The sequence below is a fragment of the Pleurodeles waltl genome, unplaced genomic scaffold (assembly GCF_031143425.1).
Source record: "Pleurodeles waltl isolate 20211129_DDA unplaced genomic scaffold, aPleWal1.hap1.20221129 scaffold_71, whole genome shotgun sequence".
Classification (NCBI taxonomy): domain Eukaryota; kingdom Metazoa; phylum Chordata; class Amphibia; order Caudata; family Salamandridae; genus Pleurodeles; species Pleurodeles waltl.
In genome coordinates, this window is record NW_027150392.1 from 356,479 (window position 1) to 368,862 (window position 12,384).

The 12,384-nt window shown below is 42.3% G+C and overlaps 1 protein-coding gene across 2 annotated transcripts in view; it reads left to right on the forward strand.

Annotated features, from left to right (window-relative positions):
* The first annotated feature begins 416 nt into the window (after positions 1–416).
* The window catches only part of LOC138280278 (CD5 antigen-like), a 406,118-nt gene continuing 394,150 nt past the window's right edge, over positions 417–12,384 (forward strand). For both annotated transcript variants that reach the window (XM_069219467.1, XM_069219468.1), the window contains exon 1: positions 417–527. The gene's annotated coding sequence lies outside the window, so the exon portion shown is untranslated. The remainder of the gene's footprint in view (positions 528–12,384) is intronic.

The following is a 12,384-nucleotide window of genomic DNA, read 5'->3' on the forward strand; positions in this document are numbered from 1 at the left end:
ATTGTCTGTATTTCAATCTAAATTTATGTGTGTGCACGAGTGTGAGCCTGTGTGCACAGGTGTCTGTGTGCTTGCTTCTGTGAATCTACGGTCAGTATTTCACTCTATATTTATGTGTGATCACAAGTGTGATCCTGTGTGACTGGGTCTGTGTGTGCTTGCTTCTGTGAATCTACTTGTTTCAGAATTGCTTCTGGTTGCTGCATCTGCCTGTATTTCTGTTTGGGTTTGCTTCTGTTTACATTTAGGTTTATGTACACTCAGAAAGCATGTAACTTGCATTTTCTCAGGTAGAAGAGGTGGTAAAAGGTGGGTGGAGAGGTGGAGAGTGGGTGGAGAGTAGGTGGAGTCTACTGCAAACCAGACTATACATTATCAGTTGCCTTGTTTTTCTCTCTTCAGAGCTACAAGTTAATGATTAGAAGTGGTTTGTTCATCACCATTCCAACTGAATAAATATTCTACTTGATCTACGCCAGCAGACAAGAAACACAGCTCTTTCCTGGACGTGCGTGTGAATCCAGATGGTAAGTAAACTTTGTTTCACTACCTGAGGAGACAGCTGAGTTAAAGTCTGTTAACTCCAGGCAGTTTGTGTATTTCATCCTTTAGTGGGGAATCTGTGACAGTGATTAGACGAGAAATTCAAAATAGTGAGTTTCTTGTTTTGGGTAGGACAGTCACTGCTGGTTTGATTTACTCAAGAAATAGAGGTGAGGTCAAAAGTCCTAGTCCTCCTCAGTCAAAAACTCCCTCAGATTGTCCACTCTGCGGACTATGTTCTGAATCAGACCTTGAAATTATGAGTTTATTTCACATGATTTTTGTAACATTTGGTTTCTCGTGGGACTACATAGGTGGAAGATTACATGAAGGACATCTGCAGTATGTTTGTGACCCTAAGGCACCGCTGTTGTGCTAGGCAATCAAACACAGAATCTAAGTTATTTACTTTATTTGTTGTGAATGTTATAGTTAGCTCAGAGGTTACATTCAAAAGGCATTTTTGTTTGTTTTCTTAATAACGTTGGTACTGTTTTTTGTATTCCCAAAATGTGCATCCACTTTGAGATTTTCATAGCACGTTTCATGTTACAGCTGCTATTAGTCAACTCGGTGGACAAGCAGAAAGCTGGAGAAAAATGAAAAAGTCATATTCAAAATACTAGAGTGGTCGAGGGTCTAACAAAGAAAACTATTTCTTTCATAGCAGGGTGACAGCCAGAGGGCACACTGGTTTTCTTAAGAAATGGGAAAAGGTATGGGACACTTTTTTTAATGTGACAGATTACTAAGGGAGAGTGGTTCCCCATTTCTTAACACCCAAAGTCCCCGAAGAAGGGCCCTGCAGTACCTTCTTTTTGCTCCCAGAGCCAAAAGCAAAAAGCAAAAGGGACGGGGTTAACCTACCTCGATCCCAAGGCCTTGTATGGTCCCCCAAGGGACTGTGTCAGCAAAAAAGTAATGATTAAACATATACTTGTATTGCTACATTTGCAGATCCTACAATGGCTGGTAGAACCCAGAGAGTTGACAGGTTTTATGAATCGTGGATAAAAAAAATAGAAACAAGTATTTAGGGTGCTGTTGAAGTGCTTGGCCAGCAGCCCCACATGGGCACTGGCCACACATGGTTGTTTGGGAGCAGGGCCAGTCCCTACAGCCGATCCCTTCTGTGCACTGCCAAATCCCATGCAGAGTGGGGGATGGCCACCTTTGCAATTTGGGATACTGGGTCTGGCAACAGGGCATGTTCAATGGTCAACTTATGTTGTAACAAGATTGTGGCTGTGTGCATTAGGGGTTGGCTGTCCATGAACTGTTAAAAGCTGCTCTGGCCAGACATCAAACTCTACATCCAATCCCCTTAAGCAAAGATCTTAACATTGCACAATAGGCTTGGCCACCAATATAGGGTGGGTTACAGGGTACAGCCTGAGCTTTGCAGCCAACCGCCACTGCCCAAAGCCAAACGCAATACACTGTGGGGATTTGCTGCCCCCCACAGGTTGGGTGCCCACAGGAAGACAAGCACAGGGCTTGGCCAGAGGACAGGTCCTGCATCCAACCTCACACTGTGCATGGCAAAAGGATGTGCATAGAAGGTGGTTGGGATCCCAACGGGGTCGGGCACAGTTTGAACAAGAGGGTTGGGCACATGGTTGACTTTGATTATGATAAATAATTTATGCACTAAAAAAACAAGTGTTAATATAAATTTATAATTAGTATAATTAGGTATGTAAATTAAATCTTAACATATATAAAAATAGTAAATCTCTAAAAAAGAAAGAAAGGTTAAAGTTACGTTATAGACAGGAGTTGAAATCAGATGAGAACTAACATTTAGATAACAAGTAACTACTGCTGTTCACTAGCAAAGGTTTTGTGAACTATATATAACTTGCACCTCCATCAGCCTCACATATTACATCACTCATGACATACTAAATGACATCATTGATGATATCACTGATGAGATCTCAAATTACATAATTGATGAAATTACTAATGACATCATCCAGTCTCTGTGACAGTGTCCTTAGCTTAAAATTCAACAAGCTACACCTGTACCCATTTTTCTATTATGAATCAAGTGATAATTATTCTTGAACACATGCTGGCCACATACAATACCTGTCAAGTCACCGGCATTTGGTGGATGTTACCCTCTTTTCACTGGCATTCATTTACTTAGAAAACAAAATGCCTTGATAGACTGTACTGGGTTCACACCCATTTTAAACTTTGAACACGATGCAAAAAGAGACTGTAGTCCATCCACCTTAACAGGATCAACCTCTTAAAGGCTTCATATTACCTAAAGTTTTAAGTTAAAAGGTTGACAAGTATGGGGGCGTGGTTACAACATTGAAGGAAGATGGTGCACAGTGAGTATTTTCCAGCTGATGAAGATTGGATCCAACACTTTTCCATAGTTTCTCCAGCGTAGCAGGCAGGATCAGGTGGCAGCAGGTAAAAGGAGTCACTGGGACTGCTGGAATCTCCTTGAGAAAAAAAGGTAATATTCTGCTGCTGGCATGCTGCTTGGAGCACATTCAGCAACAGTCGATGACAAAGATTGTATGCCGGGCTGTGATGAGTGGGATTGTTGAGACAGCCCCAAAGGAAAGAGACTGAGATCCTCTTGGCCACTGGATGCACTAAACAAACTGAGCCCAACACGCCACAACCGATAACAGCAGCCCTCTCACGGGCCCTTCAGTTCCCTTTTGGGAGTGAAGGAACACAGAGGCAGTGCCTAATCCTGAAAGCCTCCTGTGAAGTCTGTTGAAACAAAAACCAGGTGAAAGTATATGGTTCCAAAAAGGAACTTCTGGAAAGCTGTTGAAAATACCATTAGCACACATAGTGAGGCAAAGACAGAGAAATTGGTAAAGATCAAGGGGGGACCCAGCACTCAGGCTGTCCCAGGTGGGTCTCTCTGTACACCTCCTCACTTTCTCAGTCATTTATACCATAAGGAGCAGTAACCATGCCACCATCACAGCAGTTCCAGTGTGAGATGTATGCAGACCCCCTCCCGGTGAGAGAACACTCATGATTTTCCAATAAGGGTCAAACAACCGAACAAAGCAACAAATGGGAAAATAATGCATTCTGGGGTGGAGAAACATGCAAGATGCAGAAATGGGAGGGCCCTCCAAACAAGTGGACAGTTAGGAACAAGATCCTCACTCAAGGAATTGCTGGTGGCAATTATGGGAACCAGATCAGCCCTGGTGAATAAAATTTGCAAGGTGATGTTGGGCATTTACTAGCTCCGGACAGATGTCGGGAAAATTGCAGCTAGATTCTACAAGGTGAGCACAATCAACAATCACACTGAATCAATCAATCAATCAAGCACAGCAAATTACCCATGAGGGTCTCAAGGCACTGAAATAGCAAGGATAAGACAGGAGCAAGAGCGAAGCAGCAGCATGGAGAGAGCTAGGCTTGGGACCTGCTCAATGGGGTTGTGCTGCGGCCTCCATTAAGTTGGTCATGGGAGGAGGAGGGGTGCTGGGAGGCAGTGGGTGGGGCTAGGCAGGAGGTGGGAAATAACAGGTGGCATGCAGAAGCAGCAAGGGAAAAGCAAGAAGAAAACAATGAAAATGAGGTGAAAGCAAGGAGAAGACACAGAAAATGGTGGAAGAAGCAAACAGAAGACACACAAAAAATTAGGGAAAAAAGCAAGGAGATGGCAAGCATAAAATGAGGAATAAAGCAAGGAGAAAGCAGTGAAAATGAGGGACAAGCAAGGGGAAGGCACACAAAAAACAGGGGAAAAAGCAAGATGAAGGCACACAAAAAAACAGGGCAAAAATAGGGCAAGGAACACAAAAATGGGGGGAAAGGCAAGGAGAAAGCAGTGAAAACAAGGGTAAAGCAAGGAGAAGGCAAACAAGAAACTGGGAGGAAAGCAAAGAGAAAGCAATCAATCAATCAAGGATTTATAAAGCTCAGCAAATCACCCATGAGAGTCTCAAGGAGCTGAAGAAACAAAGAGAAGACAGGAGTAGGAGCGATGCAGCAGCATGGGGAGAGCTGGGTCAGGGATCTGCTCAATGGGGTCATGCTGAATCCATCAGAATGGTGCTGAAGTTAGTACAAACACTTCAGAAGACCACCCGTCACCTCCATGCCAGGGTGGAAGATGTGGAGGAGTGATTCCACCACAACAACATACTGATTGTGGGCTTTCCAGAAAAGATAGGGCAACAACAGTACCAAAATCTGTCTAGAACATTGTACAAACTATACTAAAACCTGAAGACCTATCCTCACACTTCATAATAAAATGAGCTCACTGAGTGCCAAGTGCAGCGCTGAGACATGAGATGGGATCACGGCCCATTATAGCATGTATCATGAACTTCCGAGTCAGGGCGCAAACATAGGGTTGGCTTGCCTATGCGATCTACTACAATTCGAGAACCATTCAATTATGAACTTTCTGGATTATACTCAGGAAGTAAAGGAAGATCCTCTGATAAGGTAAAGCCCAAACTACAGGATATGATGATCCCCCCCAAACTTAAAGTTCTGTCAGAAGGAAAATGCTGGTCCTTCGGCACACCTGAAGAGTCTTTGGAATGGTTAAAGGGATGGTGACCATTGGAAAACAGGCAACAAGGTGGCTGGCTGTTACCACTGAAGGGATGGGATTGAGAAGAAACATCCCCCACAGAGGCTGTGACGGTGAAGAGAACCATCAAGTCTCCGAACAAGATCCACAGTAGGTTCAAGGAGACAACATGCAGGATTGTGCTTGAAGCATAGTTAAAAGAGTAAAACTACTACAGATACGGCCATGAGCAGGAGTCACATGATTGAGACACACCCTATGGAGCCTGCTGCATTCTTGGCATCTAAACATGAGGCATTGAGGCAGGAATGTAAAGAGGTTTGATGTCAATATGGGGATTAGCTTTTTAAGAAGGTGTAGTTTAATGGAGGATGCTCTTGTCAATTTGGTGGTGTGGTGTGTTAGGTTAAGGTCTGGATCTATGAGAAAGATCCTAGCCCACAAGGGAACGCGGTCAGTGTTTAATGAAGCGGTGGAGACTCTTCCTTCTTTTAATATGACCCTTACACACTCTAATAGTCTCATGCTTCTTCATCGGGTCCTTCCTGGCCCCTAAAAGCTAGGATGGGCTCAACCATATTCCAAGGAGTGCTTTTGATACTAGTTCTACTGGGAAAACAATACAAATAGCTCAAACAGACCAATGTATCCCCTTATTTGTGGTCTGAGAGTATATGGTTTAAAAAATCAATAAATGGGGTACTTAGGATATAATGATCCATCCTATAACCCTAAAATGATTGCTGGCATGCGTCAGCCCCTATACTATGGCCTATCAGGTCCAGGGCTTTCTTCAGGATGTAAGGATATTCAATGCCCGGTGTAGTGTACATTCAGTAATTAGTGGCCTGTACATAAAGCATGCAGTCCTAAAATCACATGCAAGGTGAGTTTAAATCACTCGCCTCAATATGGCATCATTGTTCCTGTAACAGAAATAACAAAGCATCAAATAACTTTAATATACAGCTTTCGTATTATGTGGAAATCACCACGTGGAAAAGGAAAACATAAGGTAGACATTGTCTGCTCTAAGGGCACTGTTTGATGATATTTGTCATCACATGGGTGGTGCCAAGACATGAGCAATTCACAAAGATGTGTCATGCTGTACTCAGCAGTATAACAATTGAAAGAATAGCAGCTGGTATTTCACACTGTGCGTTGCATATTCTAGATTACACAAGTATTTCGTGTCCATTCATAGTTATGCATTAAATACAGTCCATGCTTAGTGAATGTACTGACAAGTGGAGTAAACACACAAAAGAGAAAAAAGCATCAGCATTCACACTCTCACTTACCCCAGTTGGGATAGTGGTCCTGCTACTCGAGAGCGGGGGACCATGTCCCTGTAGTCACACACTGCCAAGGGATTTAATAAATACCCTCATAAAATTAAAATTAAAGAAAAAAAAGGTTTTCCTTACAGACAGATGGGTAATACTAAAAACAAAGCTGACATTGGCGTGTTATTGATGAAATCCTTGGGGACAAGATCCCCTGTCCACGTCCTCAAGGATAGCATGCCTTTCACAAAAAAATATGCAGCATAAATGTATCAGTATATTAAACTGTGCTGGAAATTTAGAATTGAAAAAAAATAACAAAAAATATTTCAGAACAAGAAAAAAGTTTTGCGGAAGAAGGACAAAAAGGGGGAAAACAAAATGGAAGAACAAATTGGTTTGATACCACAAATCTCAGCACTGATGTAATACGGGTCATGAGTAACTGCTTGAAGCATGACCATGTTTTATCAGAAAGACAGGTGATGTCGTGTTTACAAAAAATTGTGTAATTTACAGACACAAAAGTTATTATTTCTGGTCTATATTATGCTGGATTTTGGTCCTCAGAAGGGATCTCTTGAGGGATGATTATAAAAATATCTTGAAAGGCGAAACCTATTGCCCTTGAAAAACTAGCGTATTAGTTCACTCAACGCTTGAATAAACCATATACGGGGACTTAATAATGCTCTTGTTAGGGAGCAGGTGGGAAGAAAAAGGTCATGGTAAAGTTGTTACAGTGTTTAATGCGAGGAATTAAAATAGTTCCATGGGATCTCCTCATTGAGGCCGAAACTGTGCATTTCTTTTCTCTAAATTCAACTTTGTTCTTTTTCCAAGAGGGGCTTTATGTTCCCTTACAGGTTTGAAATTTTCTCTATGATCGTCCAAGACATTTCATTATTGGTATGCATCTTCTCTTTGAACAGCGGATAATGCTCCTGTGCTCTCCTATTCTGATTTTCACTTTTCATGTCATCAGACCTATGTACCTTAGGTTGCACAGACATTCAATCAGGTTTGTGTGCAGACGCTGTTCCCATGGGATGGGGAGGCCCAGGTCTAGAGTTTAGGAATGTTTCTTAAGTGGGCACACTGCACATTGGCCACAAGGAAAGTGGCCCATTACTGGTGGGAGGTTCCATAAGGTAGTAGGGCAAGAGATACTCCACTTCTTGTATTATTTATTAAGGGAGACTGCATTCAACAAAGTGGACAGATTGAGACTCTGGCAGAAGCTGCATAACTGGGACATCCTGGAACATCTTATGAGAGCCATTAGGAGCCTTTACAGCAAGACTTGGGTGACAGTGAAAATATTGGATAATAATAATAATAACAAATGATTCCTATAAAGATTTTATACACAACTACAGCCCGAACCGCTGGATGGAATTACACCAAATTTAGCAAACAACTAGCTATTGGTCCAGAAAGTGTGCCTTTTGTGATTATTTATATGCCTGGGAGCAAAACTCCTCTCTGCTGGCAGAGTTTGTGGAATTCAGGGACTTCGCACTATGTCGAGTTGCGCAGACTTTCCGAATTCCGGTGCGAGGCAGAGATATTTTTTTTTTCTTCATACGCAAAAGATTTGTTTTTGGCGCTCGCTCGTGCCAATATATTCTCAGGCTGCTTGCGAGTTCACGCAAGATTTGCAAGTGCGAATGCACCTCGAGTATATTTTCTACTCTAGAAGCAGCTAAAAATACTCAATAATAGATTTTTGAGTGGATTTTCTTCTCCAAAGGACCATTTATGTTGTTTTTTTAGTGTGAGAAGGCTTTTTTAAAACTTTTTTTTCCAACAGGAAGGAAGTGTCCCACAGCAGCCTACTCCCAGCAGGCTTCTTTCACTGCTTTTTCCATTTCCTGGTCACTTTTCATTTGGATTTCGAGATGGGAGGATCACTCTCTTTGACTCCTGGATATATATGTTTGGATTTAAGGACTTTGCTTTTGTGCTATCACACAAGTCATTTCAAAACTATTGTATAAGGGTGTTGTTTGTTTTCTTGGCATGCACCAGTATTTCTTTGTACTTTTATTTGATAATTAAATTCCATTTTAATGGGTGGCCTTGACTTAAAGTAGTGGCCTAGATATATATTTTTTTTTTTTGCATTTCATTGATTTTTCATCTTTTGTAAAGGAAAATTGTTACACAACTCAGTCTGTACCTTTTCTCCATGTTTGTTACATTTGCAATATTCATTTATTTTACTATGTGGTCTAGACTTCCAACAGGCAATCTAGCCAGTAGGCCCAGTATTAATCATCAGTGTATGAAGGAAATGTTTCAGGGGGATACAGCTTTAAAAATTCATTTAGGTCAAGGATGTCATTAGATTAAATAAAAAATGTTGTCTATTGTTTGAAATTCATTTATTTCTCCAAAAAGTGTATATGTGGGGTAATATTTGAAGGCATAGGAGGATTTTGTTGCTGTAAACATTTTGTAGCTCAGTTGATTTTCTTCAGTGTTTGCACCCTGCCTCCTTTTTCTGGTCTTTGTGTGTGCGTGTGTGTGTATTTGTCATCAGTCACCCTTTGTTTGTTCTCCATGCCATGTGGCCAGGGGCCATTATGGGTAGTCTATGTCCAAAGGCCTGAATGTGTTCCTTGGTCCCCATGCTGCCTTGCTCGCTGTTATTGTTTGACAATGTGGCTGGCAGACAATGTGTGCATGCAGCCAATGTTTTTTTGCCATAGGCTTGCATGTGTTCTTTGTTCTCCATGCCTCCTTGCTCGCTATTGTTGCTTGACATTGTGGCTGGCAGCCATTTTTTGCTTACAGCCAGTGTGTTTTTGCCATAGACTTGGATGTGTTCTTTGCTCCCCATGCCTCATTGCTTGCTGTTGTTGTTTGGCCATGTGGCTGGCAACCATTTTGTGCATCCAGGCAGCGTGTTTTGCCATAGGCATGCATGTGTTCTTTGTTTCCCATACCTCCTTACTTGCCGTTGTTGTTTGACCATGTGGCCGGTAGCCCTTTTGTGCATCCAGCCAGTGTTTTTTTTTTTAGATAAGCATACATGTGTTTTTTGTTCTCCATGCCTCCTTGCTCACTGTTGTTGTTTGACCATGTGGCTTGTGGCCATTTTGTGTACCCACCAGTATTCCTTTGCCATAGTCTTGCATATGTTCATTGTTCCCTATGTCTTCTTGCTCATTGTTGTTGTTTGACCACACGGCAGGCAGACATTTTGCGCATCCATTCAGTGTGCTTTTGCCATGGGCTTGCTTGTGTTCTTTGCTCTCTATGCCTCTTTGCTTACTGTTGTTGTTTGACCACATGGTTGACGGCCATTTTGTGCATCCAGCCAGTGTGCCTGTGCCATAGGCTTGCATGTGTTCTTTGTTCCACATGCCTCCTAGCTTGTTGTTGTTGTTTGACTATGTGGCTGGCAGCCATTTTGAGCGTCCAGCCAGTGAGTTTTGCCATAGGCTTGCAGGTGTTCTTTGTTCTCCATGCCTCCTTGTTCTCTGTTGTTGTTTGACCATGTGGCTGGCAGGCATTTTGTGCATCCAGCCAGTGTGCCTTTGCCATAGGCTTGCAAGTATGGGTGTGATATCAGTTGAATAAGTATTGAGGATCATTGTAGTATTTGTATATTAAGAATATGACTTTGATCAACAGTGCTTATATTATAATCTGTTGTTTTTGCATTTTTTATTTTGCACCACCTTGCCTCCCAATAGGTTTCTTTCTTCCCATCCTTCCATACAAACATTGGCAATTATTGATCCTTTTTCAATTTAATATTTTATTTTAATTTTAAATTCATTTTTTTAATTTTTATTTTTTTTATTTTTTATTTTAGTATTTGTTATTTAAATGTTCTTATATTTTTATTTTAGATTTTTTTTTAATTTAATTACATTTTTCTATTTTTTAACATATTTATTCATTTATTTTTTCGCATTTCACCTGGGTCGATTCATCCACCATAGGCGCACAGGTATAATTCAATTTCTTCCTGGACACCCTGGCTGTGGTGCACTGCAGACACATCAACATCATTCTTTTTTTTAATGATTATTCCATTTACCCATGCACCTTTCTGACTACCACAGGTGTCTTCTTTAGAATAGATGGACATAGAGCAAAGAGCTATATCTGTATGTTGTGTTGCCTGATTTGAAGTGAAATTTCATGGTATGGTGGGGTGGTTTGAATTGACAAAGTTTGGATAAATTGTTATTAATGATGTAAGTAACCAACCACACTAATATTGTCTTTGTCTGTACTATTCCAACCTGCAACAATAGCACGTTTCACTAACTACATGTTTTTTTACCTTGGTGCTTTGATGTGTACAAGAGAAGAAGAGACATCACAAGCAGTACTACCAAACAAAAGGCCTGTACAGTTACTTCAGTCCTCCACTCTCTTCCGCTTGTGCAGCTTAGTGTCACTGCCAACTGAAAGCTTTAAGATGGCCCCCAAGAAAGTTGCTTCCAAGACAGCGAGAAGAAGCAGCTTTCCAACAGTGGCGTGCCAACCACAACCTTTTTCAGAAGACGTGTGCCTGCCACATTGGCCTCCGGGGAGGAACCTGGGAGCAGCACTCCCCCATCAGCAACACCTCCCCAGCTTAAGCCCAAGACCATGTCTGTCAGTGATGCAGCCACTGAAATCATGGCGACGCCAACGAGCAGTGACGTTAGATTGGATTTATCCCTTTCACAAAGTAGCACCCAATTGTTTCAGGAAACTGAGCAAAGTGGACAGCAGCTTCAGCCAGCAACAGTAGATCTTCCTGATGTTGGAGCAGAACATGAGGTCAAGTTTCCTGTTGAGCTAGATCCTCCTCTTTTAGAATCATTGGCTCCCAGATCTCTAGCAAGGAAAAGGAAGGGTACTACTCCACCATCTTTTCTAAGCACCACTTCTGATGATGCTGATAGGGACATGGAGTGGACCCCGGCAGAGTCTGGAAAAAAACAGGAGAGACAAGGGAAAAGAAAAGTTCATGAAAGCCTTACAATAATAAAAGGGGATGATGAGGAGGAATACGATGACGAGCCAGTCACTGTGGAAGCTGGCACAGAGGAGCACAACATTACTATCCAAACTGTTCCCAGGGATGTGGCACAGGCAGCACCGCCAGCTCCCATATTTGTAAGACCCCAGCAGAGACCTGCATCAAATCCTACCTGAAGTATTCACTAGAGAGGCAACCGACGACACAAATACCTACTTCCAGTTCTTCTTCAGGCATTGGCAGTGGCCCACTAAGAAACTACTCCTCTCCAGTTTGAGACTTTTTTATGACTAACAAACCTGAGGAGAACATTACAATATGCTTCATTTGCCAGACAGGTGTCCGTCGAGGTAAGCCTGGGTAGGTGAGCCAGGAAACATCAGCTACAAGTCTGTTCACAGAGGGAAGTGATGATGAGAAAGAAGAGGGTGACATCCTAATACAAATCAGCCCTGTCCCCAGCAGTGCATCAGAATCACCTGCCTCAGCTACCTCACAATGGCACAGGAAGACTCAAAGTCAGATGGGGACACCTCAGCATATGGTGATTGCCCCATGATGCACATTGAGTCTACCACCACCTATGTCTTGAAAGTGGCTTGCTTCAGTGGACCCAGAAAAGAAGAAAATCCAGGCTACTATTACAAGCATGTTTTGGCAGGAGGGGCCCTACGACCGCAACCACCCAACGGCATGTTTGTACAATGGGAAGCTGGCAAAAATGTTAGAGCTGGACCTCCTCCTTTTTTCTTTTGTGGAAAGAGTGGGATTCTTAGAGTTTGTGGCAGCCCTCTGCCTGAAATAGAAGGTTTCAAGTCAGACTTATTTTGCCAGAGTATCTGTTCCAGCACTGCATCATGATGTGCTGCAATTTGTTGGACAAGCTTTGCAGCGAAGTGTTTTCCGCACTATTCACCTGACAACAGAAATGTGGACCAGTTGTCAGGCAACTAATCACATGTGCATCACTGCACACTGGATCTCTTTTCTGGGGGTAAAGCAAAAGCTATCTA